The sequence below is a fragment of the Staurois parvus genome, unplaced genomic scaffold, assembly GCF_062004578.1.
Source record: "Staurois parvus isolate SC_StPar_1 unplaced genomic scaffold, SC_StPar_1.0 ptg000153l, whole genome shotgun sequence".
NCBI classification, from domain to species: Eukaryota; Metazoa; Chordata; class Amphibia; order Anura; family Ranidae; genus Staurois; species Staurois parvus.
In genome coordinates this window covers 8,296,398-8,319,706 of record NW_028317949.1, presented here as the reverse complement: position 1 = coordinate 8,319,706, position 23,309 = coordinate 8,296,398, and positions in this window count along the sequence as shown.

The following is a 23,309-nucleotide window of genomic DNA, read 5'->3' as shown; positions in this document are numbered from 1 at the left end:
AGATGTACAGCAGTTCTCAAACAGTGCTTATACAACTAAATATTAATTAAGTGATTCAAAGGAAAGCAAAATCTTCAAACATTTTTCAGTTTATATAGTGAATGTTTGAGTTTGTAAAGAAGAATACAAACACAGCTATTTTTTTTGAACAGTCTAATATTCACTTTTCTTCAATTTTTTTAGAGGAACAACACAAATTTGATATATTTTTCTTCATGTTTTGATTTAGAATAGAATGTGTAGTGTTCCCAATGCATTTGTGTGTATGGAAATAAAAGCTATTAGAAGGATTTTGAGCTTTATTCACTTTTTTCAACACATTGCTATTATTTTGAACACAACTGTATATACTAGTAATGGCGGCATTCAGTGACTTATAGTGGGACTGCGGGACTGTGGTGGACATTCTGACACTGAGTGGGAACTGACTAACTGCCACTGGTGGCACGGGTAGGTTGGCATGCGTGCGCATGCCCCCTACCCGGATATGCAAATCATGTATACTGTATATACGTGATTTTGAGCAGCCCTGTCACCCTGTAGCAATAGTTCTACTATAGGGCAGCGGGAAAGCGGTTAAATTACAGAAGGAATAATTAATTTTGCAAAATACTAGGAATAATGTTACAACATATTTGATATTTCAGTGGCAGTTCATAGTTAACATCACTAATAATTCATGCCATAATGACAGCATGACAAAAATTGCAAAGGATTTACTTCATATGTTGAAAATATTACAGAAATCCCAAAAGGCTTTTTTCTGGGCAAGTACAATCAGAGTACAGATATTTGAGTAAGCAGAAGAACACGCAGAAACATTATACAAAATTGTATTTGTTTTTTTTTGGGTGCATATAGGAACATTTTCAAAAGAAGGTTTGTGGTAGTCACTTTGTTGCAGTAGTTTATTAATTAAAAGGAGTACAGAAAAATCTATGACAGGTATCTAAAAAATATATACTGTACAATAAAAAAGGGGCGCAAATAGAACCACATAAACATGATGTAGGCACATCAAAAACATGATAGTATAAAACCATGATATAAATTAAAAACATATGCATATATCGATAAAATATAGATTTTAGAAGTGATAGAAAAGGGAAGGTATGCAGCATAGGAACGAATAAAAAGTTACTCTGGACTACATTGTTGTACTTTTCACACCGCATTAGGTTTCATAGTCTATAACTGTAATATAGGCCTTTAATTGCATTTTCTAAAAGCTATCTGCATGTGCTCATTGTGGTAATTTCTGATCCTATGGCTGATCGTAGGCTTAAGAAAAAATATATCTTCAAACCATCATTAATCTCTTTTTTGCCCTGTTGGACCAGAATCCACATATTTCAATGACCTGCAAGTATTAAAGTATAACTGAAGGCAAAATGTTTTACTTAGTTTTGGATAGAGTGGATATAGAATAGATCACCTGTCAGTTTCTATTGCTGTCTGTGCCCCCATTAGAGAGATTCACCCTTACTGTTTGTCCTGTTTACTATTATCATTGAAAGTGAAAGTAAAATAAAATACCACATTTTGGGTTGTCCCTAGAAATAAAGAGGACATTTTCCAATGTTGACACTAGTTCTGGTGATCTGGGGGTCCCATATGAATTCCCTTAATTTGCAGGGATTTCCTCTAACTTCCTGTTTTGGCTATGGAACAAGAAGTGAAGGTAAATCTCTCCAATGGGATACATATGGCAAAAAATAAACTGACAGGGGTTATAACCTTCCCTTACTCTATCCAACTTGAAAAAGAAAGTTTTGCCTATAGTTATACTTTAAAGTCTTTAGAGAAAGATCAGTACACAGTGTGGGAAGTGATATACAGAAATCTGTAGGTAAAGGACAATAGAACTGTGGGTACTCTAGGCTAAATTCATTGGTAACAAAAATTTAAAGATATAAAAGTCTCACTGAATATTAACACAAACTAGAATTGTACCACCTTGTGTGCTGGTCAGAAAAAAAAGGTGTCAACCACACTGTCAACATAAAACATATGTCATGCATTAAGTACATTATAACAATATGACAAAATCACTACCTCTAAAATCATTATTTGGGGGTTGTAATTGATATAGTGGTTAGGGTTCTCTGTTTTCTCATACTGTATTCAATAAATGGTTTATGTTTTACATGAACAGTGCATCTAATTCCTTTTTTGAGGAGATTGTTTTGGCTTATACACATGAAATATATACAAACGTGAAATTATCTGGAAACTTCAATAAAACGTGAAAATAGTCTGACTGTATCTGTTGCTTCTACTCAATACCCAGGGGATTAGAAAACAGCATTTCTATTGTGCATCAGAGGGGATGTAAGCATGTATGTATAAAAGTATGTTACAGTGAATAATAAAATTACATATAACTCACTATATGGCCAGCATACCATACTAGGCATATGGTCTGGGATCCTTATAGCAAGAGAGGTTATACTAGCCTATCAACCTGCATTTCTATTACTGTTAGGTTGGTGTTACAGCTGAAAGATCCCTCAGGAAAAAACAAAATGGAACTTACCTCAAAGTACAGAAGAAATGTAAGCAGCAATTTCATCTGGTCTTACATTGTCCTAGAAGGAGGTCTAGAAATGTTTTAAGGTTTATGTACAACTTATGATTGCCTCAGAGAACTGGTAACAAGTTAATTTGAAGGCTATGTTGTTGGCTCCAAATGGCTTCCATCCATGGGCTTGAGTAATTATCTGCTAGATTCAGTTCAGAATACTGGAATACTGTTTTGGCAGATTGATAGATTTCCACATTGTGATTGTTTAATTAGTTTATTCATACAAAAATCTGTAGCAGATACTTACTCATTGTACTAAGTAGATATCTCTGTGGGTAGAGGAAAAAGGCCTGTTTAAATAGGGGTGACCCTTTCGTATACTCAAATAGGGTTTCTGAAGACATCTAGTGGTGAATATCAAGAATAACTTCATCCATTCTATATGGATGAAGAAGACAGAGAACATTTGGACAGGCCCATTGATGTATTCACGTTTTGCCTGTAGTCCCATGGGGTAATCCATTTGGTGCATGCTTTAGGTCAATGACTTTTTGACAAAGACATTCTATGCAGAGAAGCAGAGTTTATCTGTGAAATGTTCAAACATCTGCCATCCACTTGTGTATACAATATTGATTAAGTCTGATATTTATAGATATATTAAATGTTGCAATCAAAGTTTTGACACTTTGTGGGTGGATAGGCAGATGAAAGTGCATGGATGTTGTAGAGTAAAACATGATTCATGCCATGGCTTTAAATAACTATTTTTAATATGTGTGTAATAAAATTTGATACATTTTGGACACACATTTGGTTTCTATGAATTCTTTGATCTTATCAGAGACATATAAGCATCTCAAAAGTCCATTCTTACTATGGACAATATGTCCAAAAAGTTGTTTTTTTATATAAGTGTGGATGTGGTATGGAAGTTTTCTTTGTATTAATATTGAAGGGAAACAGTTGACTGTGTCTCCAGTATATTTTGAACTTATTAAAAAATATTCTGCTGCTGGTAAATGTTTATACTTCTTTTTTTTATAGAAATCAGCCAGGGACAGGATAGTTTTGCATCTGCTAGAACAGCAAATTGTTTGATCCACTGATAAAAGCAAGACTATTATCGCTTAATTAAAAAAGCATACACTGCTGCATTGTGACTACATTAAAGGAAGCTAAGGTTGTAAGTTAATTTGAGCAGTGTGCAGGAGGAGTGTAAGGATGAGGGGGCACTGCTTTTGCTTGGGATCAGTGATCTAATTCTCTAGGGTGCAGCTAATAGTGTATTTTAAGACATGCTGCAGCAAAGGTTATGGCATTAGACTATTTAACAGAGGTGGCAAGGCTTAAAGGAGAAGTATAGCCAAACCTCTTTTGGCTGTACTTCTCCTGTGGATCACAGGAGTGCAGTTCATTCTGCACTCTTGTGACCCGTTTTCAGCCTACAGTGGGCTGAAGCCCTCTCTCGGCTACATCACTCAGCAGGTCCAGGCTGGGGAAAGATCCAGACTTCAAAGTCAGGATCCACCCCAGAGTCAGGCTGAGCCAGCTGCCTCTCCACTCAGGAAGCCGTTAAGAGCCTGAGATAGCCATTTCCTCCCCCTCCACAGCCCAGCACTCCAGTGAGCTTTGGGGGAGCAGAGGAGAGAGCAGTGACTGACAGGCCCATCTCTCTGCTCAGAGCGGTTGTGTGAACTCAGCAATCAGTGGTCATGTGATCGCTGAGTTCTCACTCTTAGAGTTGGTGGGGAACAGATGCAACATTGGACTGATGTTGCACCCACCTAAGTAAGTATATTTGGGAAAAAAAATAAGTCCATACTTCTATTTTAATGTAGCTTGGACTAAAAAGAAAAATATAAAATCACAGCTTATGTGATACAGCTGTATACTGTATGTAGCCTGCCTGCATTCCAATACAGTAAAAAATTCTAAAGGCTTGATCTAGAGGCTCTAATTATACTCACATTGTAACCTAAAAGCTGGAGAGGTCAGGTTTTTTTTTATATCTCAAGCAACTCTTCTGATTATGACATACGTACATTACTTTTGTGTCCCTTTTTGGTGAGGTAATTAATGGTTAAACCCTGTTGGATAGGACTTTTATGGATATGGATATAGCTTTTAATTCTTGTGTCTGTTTCACATCCTAGGGACTGAAGGAACACTTATTTACCAAAGGAGTAGATCATGTTCACTTTGCAAAGTGAGTTTTCACTGTACAAAGTGAAAATGTAATTTGCCTACAGTGTATCTATGGTAAAACCTTAAAATCATATATACATTTCCATGTTGCATTTTGCATCCAGCCTACTCCTTTTAAACTGTACCATTTTGAATTTCATAAATTACTTTGTGAAGAATTATGCACAATTACTTCTTAAATGCAGTGACATGTATTCACTACTCCCTGTGAATATGCACTGCCTGTTTCACATATTTTACACAGTGCAGCTTTGCATAGAAACCAATCAGCTTCCAGGTTTTATAGCCAAAGCTTAATTGAACAAGTTAAACACTGATTGGCTACCATGCACAGCTACGGGCACAGCTGATCATGTGATTAGGTAAAAGACCAATCACAGAGGCCTTTTACCATGTAATCAGCTGTGTCCAATGACACAGCAGATCAGGGAGTAAATACAGTTGCTGGTTATCAGCAGCACTTTCCTCACGCCGTCCCAGCATGATGAAAGTACTGCCGATAATCAGGAGCTGTCAGAGCAGATCAACACTGATCATCAGAGTACTGCAGTGCCACCCACCAGTGCCCCACAGTGCCTCCCACCAGTGCCCAGCAGTGCCTCCCACCATTTCCTAGCAATGCCACCTATCAGCGCCCAGCAGTGCCAACCTTCAGTGCCGACCATCAGTGCCCAGCAGTGATGCCAGTCAGTGCCATCGGTCAGGGCTGTTAGTCAGTGCCGTCAGTCAGCTCTGCCCATCAGTGCCACCTATCAGTGCCCATCAGTGCTGCCTATCAGTGATCATCATTGCTGCATAACAGTGCAGCATCATCAGTGCCTCCTCATCAATGCCCACCAGTGCTGCCTATCCATGCCACCTCATCAGTGCCCATCAGTGCTGCCTATCAGTGCAGCCTCATCAACGCACATCAGTGAAGGAGAAAAATTACCTGTTTGCAAAATTGTATAAGAAAAACTTTTTTTTTTATCTTCTTTTGTTTATATTGCAAAAAATAAAAACCTCAGTGGCAATTAGGTATTAATAAAAGAAATTATAAAAATTTCACATTAGTACAATGTTGTATGACCGCACAATTGTCATTGATAGTGCGACAGAACTGAAAGCTGACAATTGGCCTGGACATGAAGGGGGTATAGCAAAAATTCAAAAATATTGTTTTTTTTCTTAAAATTGTCGGTCTTTTTTTATAGCTCAAAAAATTAAAACCACACAGGAAATCAAATAACACTGAACAAAAGCTCTATTTGTGAGGGGAAAAAAATACATAAATTTAATTTGCGTGCCGCATTGCATGGCCGTGCAATTGTCAATTAAATTAATGCAGTGCCGTACTGCAAAAAATGGCCTGGTCAGGAAGGAGGGTAAATCCTCTGGAGGGCAAGTGGTTAAGGAAACATGATTTATAGAAAAGCTGAAAAAAGAAATGAACTTGGAGGCTGTCATTGGAGGATTCTCCATCTAAAAATGCTGGTTGCCTGGCTGTCATGCTTACCCTTTTACTTCAACATGTTTATGTCACCAACCTACAAGTAGGGTTAGTAGTAGGCGTGTTACCATATAAAGTTATGTGTGTGTAATACATTCAATAGGCATCCTGATATTTGGGAATATGCTTGAATCATTGAGTGTGGGTCTCCATTATATCACTTCTAGCTTCACAATTGGTGTTACTATGAATAAGTCTACTTCAAAACTTGGCCATTATTTATCACATCCTCACATGGATTGAAAACAGCAGCCTTATTTAAATCCACCAATCAGGTTATGCCAAATATTCATCCAATCACTAGCTAAATCCTGCTGCCTCAACTTCCGCATCATTACCAAAATCCGCCCCTTCATGACTAATTACACTATAAAACAACTTATCCAAGCCTTAGTTATATCCTGCCTTGATTACTGCAGCTCCCTCCTCACTGACCTACCATTACACAAGCTATCCTCCCTTCAGTAGATTCTGAATGCTGCTGCTAGTCTTATACAACCTACCAACCGACTGCTGCCCTTCTCTGCCAATCTCTTCACTGGCTTCCACTAACCCAACATATAAAATTCAAAATACTAACCATATCATACAAAGCCATCCACAACACTGTCCCTAGCTACATCACCAACCTCATCTGCAGATATCATCCAAATCGCCAGCTGCGCTTCTGCCAAGGCATCTTGCTCTCTAGCTCCCTCATCACCTCCTTCCATGCTTGCCTCCAGGACTTCTCCAGTGCCTCTCTCATCCTCTGGAACTCCCTACCCCAGTATTTCCTGTCAACCCCCACCCTGTCTGCCTTTAGGCAATCTGAAAACTCACTTATTCAGGGAAGTCTACTCCAACTCTGCCTAAGAACTCTACTCCAGTCAACTCCATCAGATCATCCTCTGCAGCTCTCACCTTTTGTACCACCTCCCCTTTCCTTTAGATTGTAAGCTCCATGAGCAGGGCCCTCCTATTCCTTCTGTACTGAACTGTATTGTAGTTGTACTGTCTCACTTTATGTTGTAAAGCGCTATGCAAACTGAAGGTGCTATCTAAATCCTGTATAATAATAATAATAATACATTTGCTAGATGTAGTGACCAATTAGGGTGCATTATATCAGCCACTGTACAGAGAGGATGGGGGAATATAATGAGTTTTTACCAAGCCATGCTCTCTCTTTATCCTGGGACACAAAAGCGGTCAGTATAACTAGAAGCTGAGAGGTAAACTAAACGCCATACTTGTACTGTTCATTGTATTGTAAATATGCTTTTGTGCACAATTTGTAAATATGATGTAAGCCACTGTACTTATACTATACATTGTGTTGTAAATATTGTTTAGTTTTTGTAATTTGTAAATATTATGTAATTCTATCAATAAATGTATATTGCATATTGAACTACTTATTTTCTCTAAGAATCCAAAAGCCTGGTACACACATTCAGGTTTTTTTTTTCGTTCAACTCAGCAGACTGAATGGAAAAAAATAAGATATCACCAAACTAACCAAGTAATGTTAGTAAAAAGATCTCTCCCACTGTGCCTTTGTGTTCTGGCAGGAGGACTCTCTTCCCCTGCCAGAAGACACTAATCAGCACTCACAACCAATGGTTTTCCAGCATGTCCCTTCTACAAAAGTGGGTCCTTAGACTGCCTTCTGTTGGAAGGACAGCTATACACAAACGTCGGACGGTTCCTGCTGAACCGGCTGATATTTAGACCTTGTGTACCCATACTCCTATAGAGATTGTCATGTATATAGCCAGTTGAAAATGGCATGTTGTTTTTTAGGTTCTGTAGGTCCAATTTACTTACACAAGTGGAAGTAAATGATTCCAGTTACTTATGGCAGTGACTCTTCCCTTTGCAATGTGATTGCAAAGTACAAGGTTTCAAAGGGAGTTGGAAAGCAACTCTTCAACAAACCCGTAGTTATGAATTTTTTATTTTTTTCGTTTACAAACGATTTTATTTTTCAAGAAGTAGACTGTAAGGTGACATTACAGCTTCAAGCAGTATGAAAAACAAAAACAAGGCACAATTGAAATGTACATTTCAAAAAGTGCAATCATGTAGAGTAAAGAAGAAAAGAAAAGAGAGAAAAGAAACTAAGTACGTGAGTAATATAAATAGAAAGGTAGGCAGAATTATACAGCTACCGGCAGAGTAACTCAATCAATCCAAACATGGGTACTCCTTAATCATGTAGTAAATGTCTATGAGTTCTCCAAATTTCCCATTTTCTATCGAATAAGTGCATCCTGTCCAATAAAGTGTAATGCATTCTTTCCATGAGCATCACAGCATCAACCCTATGCAGAACAGAGGCCAATGGTACTGTGAGAGATTTCCAGTGTAGTGCAATAGCCCATAGGGTGGATATACAAATGGTGTGGATTAGCCTCATAACCTTAGTCTAAACTCCTGAGATATGGGCTCCCAATAAGCAGGACTGCATAGTCAGGTGCACTGGAACACTTGCCAACACAGAAGCTACCACCGAGATCCTACACCACACCAAGGAGCGGCCTGGACAGGCCCAAAATGTATGTACCAGACTGCCGGAAAGGCCGCAGCCACGAAAACATAGGTGAGACGTGTCTGGATACAGAACATGTAGTCTGGATGGGGTATAATACTATCTGGTTAATACCTTACCTTTAAGGTCTGTCTCACGGACAGAAAGGGATCTGGAGCTCTTACGTATATTATCCACCATGGGATCCCAACCCTCATCTGAAAAGGTGATACCATTATCAGTTTCCCTTTTTTGTCTACAAAGAGGGGGTGTAGGAAAAGAACTAACCAAAAATTGATGACACAAATCTGAAATAACCCCTAGATTATTTATCACGGCTAATACATTCGAAAAATGAAATCGGAGATGAAGGTATAAGACCAAAATGTGAACTAAAGAAATGTCTGATCTGTCAATAATGATGATATTCATGAAGTGGGATATCAAAAAGAATGCGTAGCATCTCAAAGGTGATATAAGAGCTTCCTCTTTGAAAGTCCAATAACCTAATAATAGCTCTATCGTACCACCAACGGAACGCCTGTGGAGATGAAAAAGCCATAATAAAATTCGGGTCACCAAAAAATGATGATCCTGGAGAGACAGAGACCAGATTTAATATAAGTCTATATCGAGACCAAAGCATCAATGATTGGGCCACAATAGAATTATGGATCGACAACGAGTGGGGGGGAATTTTAGACCACAGTATGCCTGGTAAATAGAACGGACGTATAGACTGAGACTCAAATCTGGGAATTAATAGTCGCCCATTGTGATAATTATGCGAAACGGGCCCACAGGTAGTAAAGCCAGAAATTGGACAGACCGAGACTTCCTGCCTGTTGCGACCGGTATAGGACCGATGAAGTAAAACGAGGACATTTGTTACGCCAAATAAAATTGTTAATCATCTGCTGAAAGAGATCTAGGAACGTTTTCGAGACAGGGATTGGAAGTGCCCTACATAGGTAAAGCAATTTAGGCAAGACATTCATTTTAACAGCCGTGACTCTGCCCAAGAGTGAGATAGGGTATCCATGCCAGATCTTCAACAGAGTAGAGAGGCGTGACACACATGGTGGGAAATTAGCATCAAATAATTTTGAGTATGTGGGAGTGAGGTTAATACCGAGGTATGAAATCCGATTTGTGTCCTAACGAAATGGAAAAGAATTGCAGAGAGATGCACTCAGGGAATCAGGAACATTGATAGGCTACTGATTTAGTGAAATTTACAGTAAGACCTGATACTGATGCAAAGTCATTCAACACTGTGCATAAATTAGGCAATGATACTAACGGCTTAGTAAGGAAAAGCATAACATCATCAGCATACATACATATTTTGAAATGTGAAACCAATAATGGGTAACCAGAGATATCCGAATGTCATCTTATTGCAATTGCCAAGGGTTCCAACACTAGCGCAAATAATAAGGGTGAAAGAGGACAACCCTGATGGGCATGGGTGGACTGAAAACTCATGGGGCCCCCAGGCAACAGGGGATCATGGGGCCCCTGTGTCCTTGCCCAAACTCAAAAAAGCCTATGAAAAAGGTACCAGGGGCACCTCATGGGGTCCCCTACTGACCCCGGGCCCTCGGGCAGTTTCCAAATGGTCAGTCCGCCCCTGCTGACGGGTGCCCCTGCCCAGTGTAAAAAAATCTGAATTGCAGCCTATAAGTCTTATTCTTGGGGGAGTCGTATAAGGCATGTACACCAGACAGAAATTCTACACTAAAGCCCATCTTCTGCAGTAATGAAAACAAATAGGGCCAGAGGACACTATCAAAGACCTTGTTAAAATCCAGGCTCAGCAGCAAAACCTCTTTAGAATGTAAATTGGCATCCTGAATAACATTTAATGTAAGATGAATGTTACACGAATAATAAGTCTATCTGGGATAAATCCCGATTGGTCCGGAGAGACCAAAGAGGAGATAATAGGGGCCAACCTATCTGCTAGAATGCGGCTGAATATTTTCAAGTCATTGTTCATTACCGAGATTGGTCTATAGTTTTGAGGTAGATTATGGTCTTTCAGTGGTTTAGGTAATAGGGACATGTTAGCCAACATCATCTCCTCAGGAAACCTACCTCCCTGCAAAACATCATTGAATAAGGACAACAAAAGGGAGCCAATGTAGGGGCAAAATGTTTATAATAACTGGATGTAAACCCATCAGGGCCCGGTGCTGTGGAGGTTTTTAGTGTGCTAATCGCACGTGGTTATTTCCTCCAAAGTGCATGGGGCATTGAGAGAGGATATCTGAGAGAGTGTGAGAGCAGGGAGGGGTATAGAATCAAGCCATGAGCCATTTGGAAAAGCGAAGGTTGGTTGTGGGGGAGCTAATATCATGATTTTTTTTTTTTTTTTTTTCCAAAAAACAAAGTTTATTGAAAACAAGATACAAATTTTCACACGAAAATGTACAGAGGAAATGCACATAGGACAAACAGCAAAACATAAATCATACAAAGGCAAATGAGGTCCAACGCAAGACCAAACAGTGTGGATGAACTAGGCCACGACAGGGTTGTGCCAGCAATATTTAGGTATGCTTGTCAAGTGCTAAAAATAAAGAGACGTCTGGCCTTCCACCATAACGTCTAGCGATAAAAATCTGTAGGGGGGAAAAGAGCAGTACGATGCCTATGTGAGAGTCAATACTACAGAATACGATGGTGGAATTGTGTGAATGTAGGAGTAATTGTCGTGGGAACCGCGAACGAATTGCGGGAGGTGATGCTGACCGCATACTCAGTGTGCTATCGGAAAAAGTGTCCAAAACGTGTAAAAGCATATGAAAAAAAAGAAAAGAGAAGGCGAGAGAAAAAAAAAAAAAAAAGGGGGAGACAGAAAGAAGAAGAGGGGGGGAGAGAGAGAAGAAAAAAAAAAAAAAAAAAGGGGGGGGGGGAGGAAGGGAAGCAAGTGGGGAGGGCAAAATAAGAGAAGGGACAACCGACAAAAAGATCTTATCCTCCAGACAAACAGTAGCGGGAGTGGGTAGAACCTAAGCTATCAGCGGCGTCAAAGGAAAGCGTGCGTAACACAGGGGGGAGTATGAGGACACCCTCAGGTCAAATAAAACTAAATAACACTATCAGGAAGTCCAAATTAGGTTTTAGACAGATTGGTCCATGAGGGATCGATATTCCGGGGTAGTCAGAAAATGGGTCCAGCAGGCCCATACATGAGAGTATTTCGTAGGAGTATCGAGGGCAGTCGCAACCAGTTCTTCCATGTCCGCCGTTTTACCCACTCGAGTGAGCCATTCACGGATAGAGGGAGAGCGTGTGGAGCCCCATAGAACCGGAATACAGAGTCTGGCTGCGTTGATCATGTGCATGGCTAATGATTTAAAATACTGAGCCCTGGGAAGGGAAGAGTGATGGAGGAGGAATTGGGCAGGAGAGAGAGCTAAGGGTAAAGTAGTTATAGACACTACTAACCTATGGACCTCCTGCCAAAATGGTTGAAGAAGCGGGCAAGACCACCAAATGTGAAGAAAGGACCCATCCGGGGTCCCGCATCTCCAGCAGCTGTTGGGGAAGGCGGGGTTAAAATGATGAATTCTTGAGGGAGTTCGGTACCATCTAGAGGCTATTTTGTAGCTGTTTTCTTGTGTCGAGACATTGAGGGAACATTTATGAGAGTATTGGAAAACCAGGTCCCAGTCGGAGTCCGACAACTCAGCATTAAGATCTCTCTTCCAAGCCCGACACGCGGGGAGGGAGTCATAAGACCGGCTCTCCACTAGAAGTGGGTAGATCTCCGAGATCAGATGTTTCCGTGGTTCAGCCTTCGCACATGCAGATTCAAATGGGGTAAGAGAGCGATGCCAGTTATGAGGGGGTTTATGAGAGAGCAGATAATGTCTGATCTGGAAATATACCCAGAAAGGGAATTTGCGAATACCCAGGCTTTCCTGCAGTTCACTGAGCGTTTTCACCTTGACTTTGTGGAGAAAATGTTTCACTAAGATCTGTTTGTGCGGCCAGTGTTTCATTAAAAAATCTTTATGCATCCCAGGGGGGAAGTCAGGGTTGAGGCGTATAGGGGTCAGGGGGTTGGGTGTGTCAGAAATGGCAGCAGATCTACAAGCCGATCGGAAAATTTTTAACGTAGGTCCCACCAAGGGATGGGTGAGAAGAGCTTGTGGCGTGTGTTTCGGTGAGAGCCAAGGAATCGATGCCAGGGGGAAGGGCGAGCAAGCATTCTCTATAGATATCCAGTCTTTGGAGGCAGTATGAACGTGCCAATCAACTATCCGGGAAAGATGACAAGCCCAATAGTAGCGGTAAAGATCAGGAAATCCTATGCCCCCTTTAAGTTTAGAGAGGGTTAATTGGGAGTAGGCAATACGTGGACGTTTGTGGCTCCAAAGGAACAGAGAACACAGTCTTTTGCAAGAAGCAAAGAAAGCAAGAGGTAAGTGAATTGGTAATGTTTGGAAGAGATACAGGAGACGGGGAAGTACATTCATTTTAATGATCGCTGCCCTTCCAAACCACGAGAAACAGGGACGGTGCCATTTATTGAGGTCTTCTTGCATAGAGCGAAGAGCGGTAAGATAGTTTTTCACATAAAGGTCATCAAGGTTACTGGTGAGCTGGATACCAAGATAAGTTAGGGAATCCCTTTCCCAATGAAATGGGAATTGGGCCTCACAAGCAGAGACCAGCTCAGCAGACAAAGTAATGTTAAGGGCGGCAGATTTGGAAAAATTAATTTTAAAATTCGACAAATATCTAAAAAAGGCAAAGTCTTTCAGTAGGTTCGGGAGGGTGATGTGAGGGTCCGCCAGGAACAAGAGAATATCATCCGCATAAGCTGCAAGCTTATATTCCTTGTCTGCCACCGTGATTCCTTTAACATCAGGGTTTAAACGAATTTTCCGCAACAGGGGCTCAAGGGATAGGACAAACAAAAGCGGGGAGAGGGGGCATCCCTGACGTGTACCGTTCCGTAGATGAAAGGAGTTTGACAGATGACCGTTCACCCGGACCCGGGCAGTAGGTGCAGAATAGAGGGCCATAATAAAGTTAAGCATCTTCTCACCCAGACCCAGTGCCACTAAAGATGCGTTCAGGTAATCCCAGGCAATCCTGTCAAAGGCCTTTTCTGCATCCAAGGAGAGGAAAAAACCCGGGGTGTTAGACCTGTGAAGCCAGTGGTGGAGATTAAGGGCCTTGATAGTGTTGTCCCTCGCTTCTCTACCAGGGATAAATCCTACTTGGTCCAAATCGACCATGGAGGGAAGCAAGGGAAGAAGACGATTAGCAAGGATCTTAGCGAATAGTTTGACGTCCACGTTCAGCAAGGAAATGGGTCTATAATTGGAGACCTGGGTGGTGTCCTTCCCGTCTTTGGGGATAACTGTAATGTGAGCCTCCAACAGGTGGTTAGGCGACCCTGAAGGTTGAGCGAGAGTGTTAAAAGCAGCGAGAAATGGAATACCCAGTATATCTAAAAAAGATTTATAATAGGCTGCTGAAAAACCATCAGGGCCCGGGCTCTTCCCCGGTTTCATCTGTTTTACTGCGGATTGCAGTTCAAGGAAGGTGAGATCATTTTCCAAAGCATGCACCAGATCCTCTGAGAGGGCAGGTGAACCGTAGAGATGGAGAAATTCAGAGATCAAGGCAGTTCTAGATCTGTCCGAATGGATAGGGGGGCGTTCCTGAGGGAGGTTGTAGAGAGATTTATAGTAGCGTTCAAAATGGGTGGCAATATCGGGGTTGGATGTAGCCTCAATGCCATCAGAGCCTCTGATTTTATGCACCGTCATACTAGCCCGTTTTTCACGAAGAGCTCTGGCTAGAAATTTCCCGCTCTTGTTTGCGAACTCGTAATACAGCTTATGTGAAAGAATGAATCTTTTTCTAACCACCTTACCCAGTTCCGTGAGAAGCTGCGTGCGTGTACTCGTGAGTTCCAAAAGAGTCGACGCAGCCAGAGTCTGTTTGTGTACTCTTTCCAAAGAGCGGATCCTATCTGAGAGGAGCTTCAGACGCTCCTGTTTGGCTTTCTTACGTCTCGTCGCAATGGCTATGAGGCTGCCCCGAATGACACACTTGTGGGCCTCCCATCGTGTGATGGGTGAGGTGTCTGACGAGCTATTCAAGGAAAAATATTCAACCATACTAGAGCGGAGCTCTTGAACAATAGCGGCATCTGCAAGAAGGGAAGCATCCAAACGCCAGTATTTGGAGCGCGGGTGCGAGATGGGGAACCGTAGCGTCATGGAGATGGGATGATGATCGGAAAGGACCATCGGTTCTATGGTAGCAGCATGGAGGAGAGGGAGATCTGGTTGCGACAAAAAAAAATAGTCTATCCTAGAATACTTATTGTGTGGTGGGGAAAAAAAAGTATAATCTTTAACAGTGGGGTAAAGTGTACGCCAGGTGTCATGTAATTGTAGAAGCTGTAATTGTATATGTATTTGCCTGAGGGCCTTGTAGGGTAAAAAAGAACTACCCGAGGAGGAGTCTAGCAGAGGGCTCAAAGGGACATTCAGATCGCCTCCAAGTATCAGTAACCCTTCCTGGAAAGCGGCTAGGTCAGAGACGATTGAGCGCAGGAAGGAGACCTGTTGAACATTGGGGGCATAGACATTGGCGAATGTGATAGGTCTGTTAGCGAATACTCCCTTTATAAACAGGTATCTACCTTCAGGGTCCACCATGGAATCCGTTATATGAAACTGGAGGTGTCTGGCGAACAGTATCGCAACCCCCTTAGACTTAGCCAGGGGGTTGGTGGCGTGGAGGACTGTGGGGAAGCAGAAATTGTAAAGCTTTGGAATGGAGTCTTGGCGAAAATGTGTTTCTTGTAAAAAGACCACATCCGCTTTCTGTTTGTGTAAGTAAGAGAGGAGCATGGAGCGCTTTTCGGGTATGTTCAGACCTTTGATATTAAGTGAAAGGAGTTTCAGAGACAATTGTGCCGGTTGTGAGGTGGAAGAAAGCATGACTGCTGGAAGGCGAAGCCTGAGTCCGAAGCTTCGGTATGCCGAGGATTCGGGGGATGGGAAAAGGAAGGGGGGAGGGAAAAAAAAAAAAAGGGGGGGTGGAGGTGGAAAAGAAGAAAATAGATAGGATACGGCTTGAGGAACAGACCCGCTGTTCCATGTGAGAGAAAGAGAAACAGGAAAAGGGGAAAAGGACGGGAAAAAGGAAGAGAAACACAAAGATAAAAGAGAAGCTCAAAAAAAAGATAAAGATAGAAGCCGAAAGAAAAGGATCAGTGGAAGCTCGCCGAGCTCACTGTGTGGGGAACGAGGTCGGCGTAAAACCAGGAAGTGCGCATCCGCCGGCCGGTAGCCCCCTATGGGAAATTATAAAAAAAATAAGGCAAGAATAAGGGGGCGGGGTTCGAGAGAGATAAGAGGTGTCAGGAGTCCGCAGGGGTGGAGCACAGGGAAGGTTTGGGTACCGGTCTTCCGTGGGGGATGAAGTGTTATGTAACATGCAGAAGAAGAAGACCTGGGCAGATTTATTAGAAGTATCGCGAGTGAAATATTGCCGAGCGAGGGGTCTAGCTATACGTAGTATTAAAGAAGTGTAAAGGCACATACAGAGTGAACGCATGGGGAAGGACAGCCTAAGCCAAGGTGAGCGTAAGACAGTAAAGGGGCACCTCGCTAAGCGGAGAACAGCGAAAGACCCCTGCACATAGTACAGGCAAACCGCATCACAAGGCAAAAAACATAACAAGTCAACATTATCAAAACATGAATGAGCATGACAATAACAGATAAAACGGCAATAAGCCCCTGTTCAGCAGTAACCAATAAAGCCCCCTAAGATCAAGGCCCGTCATCAAACCCACAAAAAAAAAATAAGTATCAAGGGGACTAAATAAGACACAGGAAACCCCCCTCCCCCCACACACAATTATAGTAGCTGGCGCCCTCAGGGAAGCAAAAGGGGGAGAGCATCACCTCTCCTGGAATGGCGTAGGAGTGGGGAGGAGGAGGCGGAGGGAAGTGAGCATGGGGGTGAGCAAAGGCACACAGGCCCTCAGGTATGCCAATTCGGCCAAGTGAAAGCCGGGCTGGAGAGAATGATATGGTTCCATGTTGAAATGGCTAACCAGTAGCGGGGAGAGATGGCGCTCATCCACCCAACCAAACTCCACTGACTATACGAACAATAACACTCTCCAAAAAAAAAAAAAAAAAAAAAAAGCAGTTACCCGTCCCCGCCTACAATACACACCTCCCCGCAGACCACCCCCCGGCGGAATAAGAAAGACACTAACATATGCACACAGAAAATATAAAATATACGTTACAAATGGAGCAGGAATCACTTCCGAAGGAATGGGAAGGCCAGGCGTTCCAATGTCCACGGAGAGGGTGGGGGGGGGTGAACAAATCATCACAGAACAGAACAGCCCCAAGCGAGCAGCAGGACGTCCGCAAAGACATGAGGGCGAAGTTCAGAGCTTGCCAGGAAGACGAGGCTGGAGGACCTTCATTGCCCAGGATGCATCCAAATGGTAATTGGAGATAGAAGGCTGGGAGACGGCACAAATCGATAGCCAACTGGAGGCGGAGGACTCGCTCTTGGAAGGCAGGAAGGAACTGTGGAGGCCCAAAATTTTTCGTACAGGATAGTGACAGAGTCCCAGGAATCGCAGGCTGTCATCTTGACGAACAGGTAGGAAAGGCAGTAAAGTAGGAGTCCGACGAGCATTGATCATAGAGCGCCAGTGCACAACTGGAACATATGGGGCGAGTGGATGAAAAAAGGTGTGCAGTCGCAGTAGAACGTAAACACTCAGCAGTGTATGCATCGAAGAAGCAGTGTGGAGGGAAGGACAGGGACCATTAGGTTTCGAGTCGTGGCCTCCTGTGCGCTGGAGAGGCCGTCGGGCTAAAGGTAGTCGTGGCGTCCCCTATGAGGGGTCTCGGAGGGGTCGATGGGGCCATCCGCCCTCTACGATAAGACTGGCCGCGCCATTCCATAGCACTATCCTCGGCCACCAAATCCTGGGATAGCGGTAGTCTCATGGAGCTGTACCAATCAGGCAGGTCAATCAGCGGGATGTCTATGGAGGCACAGAAAGAGGGCAGTTCTTCAGGGGTTCGCAGGTTGTGAGAGCGACCACCAACCTGTACAGAGAGACAGAAGGGGAACCTCCATCGGTACGGAATGCTACGCGAACGTAGCGTATCCAGAAGAGGGCGTAAAGCGCGCCGCTGGCGTAGGGTGGTGCTGGATAAGTCCTGAAAAAGTTGTATTTCTGTCCCCTCATATAAAAGGCGCCCTCTGTCTCTAGCACAGCGGAGGACATCTTCTTTGAGCGGGAAGCTGACTAGGCAGCAAACGATATCCCTGGGTGGGTCTGCGTCTCCCCTCCTGGGGCGGATCGCTCTGTGCACACGTTCGATGTCAATCGGGGTTACTGGCGGGCGACCAAGGAGGTTATTGAATATGGCCATTGCTGCTTTGGGAATATCGGCATGTTCTACTGATTCTGGGAGACCGCGGATTCTGATATTACGCCTGCGGCCACGGTTATCTAAATCCTCAATATGCCTGTGTAGTTCTCTGATAGTGGAAGCGTGCACCGATGACTGATGTTGTAAATCAATAATGGCGGATCCAGTTTGCCTGGATGCGGATTCCACGTGTTCCAATCGCGAACCCATGGCCCTTAAATCATTATGCAGCTCCCCCAATGCTGCAGTGAGTGTGGCTGTCAGGGTGGCCTTAATGTCAGCTGCCACAGCCTGAAGATCCCTTAGGGACAGAGATTGTGAGGCAGAGGGGACATCATGCTGAGGCACTGTGTCTGGGGCTGCCTGCATATCAGAGCAGGGAGGGTTAATAGTGTCAGCAGCCGTAGAGAGGGGGGGGAGGGGGAAGCAGCAGGAGAAGAAGGAGATGGCTGCGGCCCGTCCCTGTGCTGCTGGGAGCGGAAGAGCTCCTGTATGTGCCTCCCCTGCAACCCCTGGCTCCGTGGGGAGCGCGATCGAGCACCGGATGAGGTCCGGTCATGCTTCCCCATATCGTGGCAGCTCTCTCTCACCCCGCTCCGTAGTGCGGCGATTCAGAGGGATCCGGCCGGCGGGAGCTCCCTCACTATGCGGCCATCTTCCAGCCGCGGCAGACCACGCCCCCCCTTTTTTTTAAATATTAAACATATATTTGTAAAAAGAAAATCAAGACATTATAATTTTGAAATAACTACACGGACAGAAAATTTTAGCTTCCCTTTTATTCATTAGATGTGACAAAATGTTTTAGATGTTTGATGTCAAATATGAATCACCAATACCAATCACTCAATTCAATAACTCACAAGCCAAAGAATTTAGAAAAGAGTTAAGGGTTCCTTTTAGAATCTACACCTCCTCATGAGACATCTTACATTTTCATTTGCAGAGGCAATAGTAACTGCAGAAAATACACATGGTGGGAAAAGCCAATACAAGTTTTCAAGCCCATTTACGTTTTCTCAAAGTGTTCGCAATCTGTTAAGATCCCTTTTTGTCCCTTGATCCCTTGGTTGTGAAAATTTTATTTTGAATCTACAGAACATAATGGCTAGCATTATATATGTAAAAGCTAACTCTGAAGTATGACTACAAGCATAAACTGAATTAAAAGACTATTTCAAACATGTAATTACAAAGCCATTTGCAGGCATCTCTTTTGAAAGGTAATTTTCCTTTAAATATTACTCCTCTTTAGAAAATGTATCAAGCTAAAAAAAACATTACTTTGTAGTTGGCTGTGAATTAAGATACAACATTTTGAAACGTGCATTAGAAAAAAATGCATTAATATCTGAATTAAAGATGGATTACCATCATTGAAGATGTCAAATACAATTACTTGGCACTGGAAAGTAGGACAAAACACGTCATAACAAAAAAAATCTTAATGTTAAAGAGACCATTTTAGAGACTTCTACATACTGGCAACCAAGGATTTAACTTACTTTGCTATCAAGCTAAATATTTGTGTGAGAAACCTTTGATAGAAGCAGACATTATCTGGCTGCTTGGCTGCATCTTACTTGTGGAGACTTCATCTCAATCACAATGAATAAGCTTTTGCTCCCCCAGATGTTAATGTGCAGTCTGAAGTGTATAAAATGACACTTTCTACAAAAGTAAGACATTTAGATTGATAACATATTCTATTTAATAAGAATTGCAAGTTAATTTAAATTAGATCCAAACATCCAATCAAATCATAAAGCATTTTTTATTCAAAACAACAGTGATAGTGGGGTTAATTTACTAAGACTGGAGAGTGCAAAATCTGCTGCAGCTGTGCATGGTAGATAATCAGTGTGTTCAATAAAGGCTGGTTCACACCAGATACAGGCCAGAGCTTCTTTTCTGCATAAAGAAACAATTGAGTACTGTCCGTGATACTTTTTTTAATTTGCACTAACATAGAATTTTCAGGACAAGTTTTCGGGGTATGCCCCTTCTTCAAGGTCCAAGCAGTGCTACTTCACAAAGTTTTAGCAGAATGTTAAAAGAAACAATCTATGAGGGGAAAAAAAAAAGGACACAGAAAAAAAACACACACAAACAAATGTACACAGCAATGGTTATAAAACTAGGATTAGACTAGAGATAAGAACAAGCAAAAGCAAAGACTGATGGTAAGGGGGGGAGGGGGGGGGGTTCTGCATAAAAAAAATGCATTTTTAGTGTTTTTCATGTATTACAATCGCCCTAGCTTACACCAGTGCAGTCAGTTCTAGTACATTCTGGTGCAGAAAAAAAATAGAACCTTTTGCACTCTGTTTTGGGGCATTTTTCATGCAATTTTTCTACACAGAACTGTACTGGTAGACAGAAAAATGCATCAAAAATGCCCCAAAATGGGATGTGAAATGTAAGTAAAAACTCATCCAGATAACATCCAAAGTGCATTTTTGTGTTGTGAACTGGCCCTTAAGCTTTCACAAAAAAACCTGGAAGCTGATCGGTTTCTCTGCAGAGCTGCACCAGATTTTGCATGCTCCAGCTTTAGTAAATCAACTTTTTCATAATTAAATTTAACGATTCTGCACTCATTTACTATAAGTCACTGTCCGAACTCAGTAAACAGAAAATCTGTTAACAGATGACAAGGGTGGAACATCACTGTGTATAACTGATATGTTAGGAAAAATAGCATCTTTGTCAAAGCAATGGCAGTGGGATCACAATCAGGTTAGTCCTGATACCTACAGTTTGAGGTTGATTTGCTAAAACTGGAGAGTGCAAAATCTGGTGCAGCTGTGCATGGTAACCAGTTCGATTCTAACTTCACCTTGTTCACTTAAGCTTTGATGATAAAACCTGGAAGCTGATTGGTTTCTATGCAGAGCCATACCAGATTTTGCACTCTCCAGCTTTAGTAAATAACGCCATATGTGTCAAAGTACTTGAGCACTTTGTTAACCTCCCTAGCGGTATGAATATTTCAGATTTTTGGTGCTGAAAGCGGTACCATTATTTTGCATGGAAATATGTAGTTTTTTTATTGTAGGCTGTAATTTTTAGGAATAACTCACTGAAATCTGTCCGAACAAGAGTCTAGTAAACATCCCGGGTATGATAAAATTTGAAACACGAAATCATAAATTATAATTTAATAAATAATCATAAAAAATAATAATATAATAATAATACATTTAATTCAATAATATAATCAAACCGAAAACACTGAAATTTTAAATAGAGCGCCAAGTTCGCACATCGCTGAGCAAAGTCGCAGAATTGTTTTCAGTGTCTGATGACGAATTTCCCCACGAATCATTATCACTGAATTCTGCAAGTGGTTCTGATTTACTATCGCTGTTCTCTAGCTGGTCTAAACCCGCTTTTGACCTAAAGGGACGCTTTTTTGGACGCCATGGACTTTTCTCAGTTTCCAGGCAAAAAGAACAGACAAAATGCAGGCAGGGCGCCGGACAAAGCACTAGGAACAAAATGTATGTGAAATGGTTTGAAACAGTAATGTTTTACTATGAAAAATTTGTTTTGAAAAAAATGACATTTTTTAAAATTTTCAAATTTCCCGCCGGCGGCGGCGCCCGTACATCCCAACGTCACAGGGACCGGAACACAGAAGCCAAATGCCGGCATCGGCCGGAGGAGATGGTCGGGGACGCTGCAGGGGACACATCTTGGGAGCGCAGGACAAGGTAAGCTCTGCAGGGACTCCCTATGCAGCGCCGCATGGTAAGCCTTTTGGCACTGACATTTTACCCCGAGCTACACTCGGGAATACCGCTAGGGAGGTTAAGCTGTATTAACTTCAATCATCCAATCAAGTGTAAATGCATTTTATTTTTCTGAACCCTCTGCAAAAGTGTGGTTGCTTAAGGTGAATACAGGCTTACTTTGCTAAGTAAAATGCACTACTTTAAAGCAGAGCTCCAGGCTCCCCCCAAAAAATTAAAAGTCAGCAGCTACAAATACATATATATAAATGGCTGGACGGTTGCACTGCAGGGTCGGGTGGCCTTTTATAAATGGCCTCCCCGCACCCTGCTTGTGCGCGCTCCTCCGGACACAGTGAAACACCGATCGTCGGACGGGACCTCTGTACGAGGTTCCGATCATGTGATCACTCATTGGCCAATCAGTGATCACATGCAAAGTAGTAAGCAAGATGTCACTTCTGACACCATTGCTTACTACGTGTGAAATCTGTGAATAATCACAGAGGTCACATGGTACAAGGCTATTCACAACAGCCTTGTACCATGTGACAAGCTGTGACCAATCACAGCTCACTCAGTAGTTCTCAATGGCTGCAAGAATGCAGACAGCGAGAAAGAGAAATGATTGCTTTTACATCCTATATGGGTGTAAAAGCAATCAGTGTAAAAAAAAATACAAAATCTTCATCACCCCCCAAAAGTAGTACAGTGTCACCATGGTGACACTGTACTGCTAGGGTGACAGTATGTAAAAAAATAAAAATAAAATAAATAATAATATAAAAAATAAAATAAAAATGTAAAAAAAACGTTTAAAAATTATAATTTTTGGTTATAAACTAATTTCGCTTATTTTTTTTTACTAAAAAGATAAAGGAATAAATTTTGGCCAAGATTTATGATGAAATATTATTTATTTGCAAAATTTTATAAGAAAAACACTTTTTTTAAACTTTTTGGACATTTTAATTTACATAGCATAAAAAAAATAAAAATCCCAGCGGTGAATAAATACCACCAAAATAAAGTTTTATCTGTCTCAAATTCATATGGGTACAGTGTTGCATGACCGCGCAATTGTCATTCAAAGTGTGATAGCGCTGAAAGCTGAAAATTGCCCTGGTCAGGAAGGGGGTAAAAGTGTCCGGACTGGAAGTGGTTGTCAGTCAAACTGGCAATGAAGCCTTGCAGCTTCCCAGCCGGTTTCCTACTGTGCATGCACGAAATGCACTGCACTTTGTTATTGCTTCTACAGTCTTCTGGGATCTGTGAAGTGTCTCAGAAGGCTTTGGGGGAAGGAGGGGGGTGAACTTCTGGCTCAGATTGCCATGGTACATTTGATCGGAACTGGGAGCAGGTACCTGCAAAACAAGAAAATTTT